Here is a 5,338-nt window from a genome sequence, read left to right as displayed (position 1 = left end):
GAAGACAACCCGCGGGTTACATTAAGTATTTTTTACAGTGTAGTGTTATTACATAGTCCGACCTAAAGAATCTGAATCCATTCCCTCTGTTCTCTCCGCCGATAAATGTAGACCAAACCTCATGGTCAAATCTACTATTTTTGGGTTCCGTTCTCGTGGTCAGATACTAGTTACCTAAAGCACCTGGGAAATAGATTGATATGTATGAATTAGTACTTGTGCTAACTTCGGCGTAAATGTTAGCCGAATGGACATGCGTGTCTTTATGATTAAAGTAAAATATTAAGTTTTGTATTTGGGTGAACAGCTGTTTAACGGCTAGCCAGACTCCGTTAAATCTATCAAAATGTTAATGAAGGCTTGTCCTACAACACACACACAGACACACACAGTAAAGAACTGTTCTGAAACTATCAGAGCTTTACCAAAACATATATGACTACATTTAACTGAGCAGATGTTGCACTTAAAAGTTATTTTACACTTCTTCATCGCTTCACTTCGCCAAACTACCTGGTAGAAATCGACGTGTTTATGTTGCTTTCTCGTCGTCAGACATATTTAAAGTAAACTGATCGGTTAATTAGACTTGTGCATCGTAGCAAGATCTTCTGATGAATTCGGCTTCATGTTTCACGAAGTAAGACTCTTATTTAATTAATCATCAGGCATAGAGGACAGACAGGGCAGCGTTGTTTGTGACTTAGCTAAAGTCAGGTTTACATTTTAAGACAATACCACCTTAACTGTTTATGCCGAATGATTGACAGTCTCTAGATAAAACGTACAAAATCTTAATTTAACGTTTTAGTGACGACTATCTGTTTACAGTTGAGTCAGACTCTGTTAAATTCAACATTTTGTTAACGTAGTCTGGAAAGTAAAAACTAACAACCAGCGTTGTTTCAGGTTTATATTTTATTGAGATAAATACTGTTTTGTGTTATCTGTTTATGCCGAATGGTTGACTGTCTCTAGATAATAGGTAAACAATCACAAGCTAACGTTTGAGAGACGACTATCTATTTACAGTTGAGTCAGACTCTGTTAAATTCAACATTTTGTGAACGGAGTCTGGCGTGTGGAGTCTGGAAAGTACCCTGGGCTGCTAGCAGGCTAAATGCTAGGCTAACAGTAGGCTAGTTAGTGAAGTTTGTAGAAACTAACGAGTGAAACTAACACAAACAGACAGAGAAGACAACAGCAGGGACAGTTAGATCGGGTTAAACTAACTCGGGTAACAGCCGAACCAACAAGGATTATGGACACAATGAGCCGTCTTACCTGTAATAATACGGACAGCTAGCAGGTGGCTAACTGACCGAGGTTAGCTAGCACTAACTAACTTAGTTAGTGGTCGAAAGGTCCGGCTGCTAGTTTCTCAACATGGCGACGTCCTCACGGTCTAAACTCACGGACAGAAACACAGAAAAGAGTCTCAGGTCTGAGACAACAACACAGCAACGGAACCAGGAAGAGAAGGAAACCAAACACACACGCGCACGTACGCAAGGGCGGACGCACGCGCACACACATACAAACACACACGCACAGACACACACACACACACACACAGAGACAGACACACACGCACAGACACACACACACACACACACAGAGACAGACACACACACACACACACACACACGCGCACAGAGAGAAACACACACACACAGACAGAGACAGACACACATACAAAAACACATACACACGCACACATACACACGCACACAGACACACACACACACAAAGAAAGACACATATATAATATTTATATATATTATTTTTTTTTCTAGGAATATAACGACATTATATAAGGAATATAAGACTCACTAAATGTGAATATATTCTAGTTTCTTCTCTCCTCTGGGACAGGAAACTGAATCCTCCTTCCTTCCTTACCTCATTCCTTCCTTCTTTCCCTCCTTCCTTTCTTCTTTCCTTCAGTATTGAATAAAACAGGTTTTGTCAAAACATTATTCTGTGTGGTTAAATTACTTAAAATCTTCCCTTAATAAACTTATTCTGAACCAACCCAGCCACCACCAATATTATTGTTTCATCACTAAAATAAAGTGTGACCAATAACAGTAGGCCTCAATGTATGTCTATATATTAAATTAGGATATTCAAAAGTTGCAGGATTATTAAATGTTTCTATTGATAATTGTACTGCGTTGGTGTGTCTTTAATATGAAGAAGAAATAAATTATATTTTGAAATAGAATTATAGAAAATCTTCCAAAAGGCTTATAAACTGGTGGCCCTCTCAGGGCTTAAAGCAGCTTTCTGGCTCCTTGGATAAGCCCAATAAGTAGAGGCTGAATTAATCTCATTGGTAGTTGCATTCATCATCGTTTATATTAAAAATTAAACCTAGGACCTTGGATAGCCACCAGATGGAGCTCATCTGCCAATGTTCCAGGTCCTGTTCACCAGCTTAAATCTTATAGTCTACATCACGTGTGTCAAACTCAAGGCCCGAGGGCCAAATCCGGCCCCTTGCAGGTTTAGATCCGGCCGTATATCAATTTGGGTTCACAATACATTTTTTTTTTTTGATTTGCTAAATTTTACGATGGCTGAGAAACTCTTTTGATGACTTTTGTAGGGCTTCATATCAACATAAATGCGACAAAAAGCGTACAAAGATGTCGGAAAAAGCAACAAATTTAAAAAAAAAGGTGACAAATGTCTGAGAAAGCCACAAAAAAGTCAGACCAAAAACAACAAAAATTAGGAAATAAATCTACCAAAAGTGACAAAAGCAGGTCAATAACCTCCACATGTCTGGCCCTTGGTGTGATTCTCATTCTCCAGTGTGGCCCTCTGGGAAACTGAGTTTAATACCCCTGGTCTACATCTTATATCTTTTGAATACTGTTTTTGTACACAAACCCAACATAAATCCATCAAGGCCTGTAAACACCTCTGGGCCCAATAAATCCTTCTGTTCCTAAGGTATCTCTTTAATCTGATGATTTTACTTAATGTGCCAGCAGAGCAGGTCTAAAGGCTCTTCTTCTACAAGGTCAGTAGAGTGGAGTCATCTGAGTACTTTAACAGAAACTGATTTGGTAAAGTAGTGGTGCAGTCAGAGGTGTATATAAAGTGATGAACACAGGTGAGCTGATACAGCCCTGGGGTACTCCAACATTAGTTATCTTTGGAGAAGAGAGTTTCTCATTTACTTTGACCAGCTGAACCCTGTTTGAGAGAAATGAGTAATACCAAAGAATAAGAGAAGGATTAATCTGAAGCTGAATCATTTTTGATCAAAGTAAATTTGGTTGAATTGTATTAATCGCAGTTGAGAAATCAAGAAAAAAGAGTTTTTGGTTTGTCGAGATGTTTGGAGATGAGGTGCATCGGTGTAACAACTGCATCCTACATACTACGACCTTGTTTACAGTACAGGCCAAAAGTTTGGACACACCTTCTCATTCAATGTGTTCCTTTATTTTCATGACTATTTACATTGTAGATTCTCACTGAAGGCATCAAAACTATGAATGAACACATATGGAATTATGTACTTAACAAAAAAGTGTGAAATAACTGAAAACATGTCTTATATTTTAGATTCCTCAAAGTAGCCACCCTTTGCTTTTTTTGATAACTCTGCAAACCCTTGGTGTTCTCTCAATGAGCTTCATGAGGTAGTCACCTGAAATGGTTTTACCTTCACAGGTGTGCTTTGTCAGGGTTCATTAGTGGAAGTTTTTCCCTTATTAATAAAAAAGCAAAGGGTGGCTACTTTGAAGAATCTAAAATACATGTTTTCAGTTATTTCACACTTTTTTGTTAAGTACATAATTCCATATGTGTTCATTCATAGTTTTTATGGCTTCAGTAAGAATCTACAATGTAAAAAGTCATCAAAATAAAAAGGAAACGCATTGAATGAGAAGGTGTGTCCAAACTTTTGGCCTGTCCTGTATATGCTAATTGAAATGGGTCTTGTTGCTTCCATAGATATTTGTTAAGATGTTGAACCATGATCTTTTCCAGTGACTTCATGATCACAGATGTAAGGGCTATTGGCCGAAAATCATTATATTCTTTGGGACTTTGTTTTTTAGGGAGGGGCCTAATATGTGATGTTTTCCACACTATTGGGATGGTGTGTGTGTCCACTGACGATGAAAGATGGGTTGCCACACGGGGGCTAATTCCCTGGCACAGCATTTTAATATATATGCAGTGCTGTGGTCAGGCCCTAGTGCCTTCTTTGGGTTATTGGACTGGAAAATACCCCTGACCTCCTCCACCGTTATGACAATCCTCTCAGTGTCAGAGGGAGTGATGGTCTTAATCACATTTACACATTCCTCACAGTGGTCAACAGTAGAAAGCTACAGAAAAAATAATTAAGCTCATTTGAAAACATAAAATCATTGCCTGTCACAATTGGTTTATTAGAAGGAGTCATTTTGTTCATATTGTCCCATCATCTTTTGGGGTTTCTTTCTCTGAATGTCTCCTCCAGGTGATTTCTGTGTAACAGTTTGGCCTCCCTGAGTTTGTTTTTCAAATCTCTGTCCAATTGTTTGCCTGTGATGGTATCTTTGTTTTTAAATGCCACCTTCCTTGAATTTATAATAAAAATGAATTTAAAATTACATGTAAAATGACATGTAATAATACCCTTAATGTCCTTAGACACAAACCTTTCATTGTTTGGATATATCTTTATTCTTTTAGTAGGGATGACCAATTGTAATCTAGCTCCTTGAGGGTTTCTTGGATGAAACTGTCTACTGAAGGTGATCGGTGTTGAATGGTTTTGGATTTGATGGCTAGCTGTTGGCGGCGGTGTAGGCGTGGGTCTTTAGGGGGCTGCTTAAGTGGTGGCTGGGGTTCTCTGGTCATCTGCAGGTTGTCTTGTAATTGTTCCTGTGATGATTTTGTCCGGTTGTGGGCTTTTTGTTGCTGCCTTGCAGGGTTTTGGGGAATGAAGCAGTTTTGGTGGTAGGTGTGGGGGTTTATCTTCCATTGATTGTGTCCTTTTTGGTTTTTCTGGTGCAAATGTTGAAGTCCAGATCTTTTTAATTTCTTCCTTGGATAGGGGTCCAGTTACCATTTTGGTGAATGATGTGTGTGCGTAATTGTTTGTGTTTAGAGTGTGGGATTGGGAATGTGTGGGTGATATTTGAACAAAAAAGTGCTTAGTGTTACTGAGTTAGTGAATGTAACATAGTGCAGTGATTTTCATTGAGACACCTTTACATGACTCTAAAACCACAGAGGCTGACGTCATACACACATTATTCAGAGAGGAGAGAGAGGGGTGTGTGTGTATTTGTGTATGTGTGTGTGTGTGAATGTGTGTCTGAGT

General features: G+C 38.8%; 1 protein-coding gene across 3 annotated transcripts in view; it reads right to left on the bottom strand.

Annotated features, from left to right (window-relative positions):
* The window catches only part of rffl (ring finger and FYVE-like domain containing E3 ubiquitin protein ligase), a 17,558-nt gene extending 16,031 nt beyond the window's left edge, over positions 1 to 1,527 (bottom strand). For all 3 annotated transcript variants that reach the window (XM_039777204.1, XM_039777214.1, XM_039777223.1), the window contains exon 1: positions 1,285 to 1,527. The gene's annotated coding sequence lies outside the window, so the exon portion shown is untranslated. The remainder of the gene's footprint in view (positions 1 to 1,284) is intronic.
* Between the last annotated feature and the right edge of the window lie 3,811 nt (positions 1,528 to 5,338).

The sequence above is a fragment of the Perca fluviatilis genome, chromosome 2 (assembly GCF_010015445.1).
Source record: "Perca fluviatilis chromosome 2, GENO_Pfluv_1.0, whole genome shotgun sequence".
Classification (NCBI taxonomy): Eukaryota; Metazoa; Chordata; class Actinopteri; order Perciformes; family Percidae; genus Perca; species Perca fluviatilis.
This window is presented reverse-complemented; position numbering and strand designations above follow the sequence as displayed.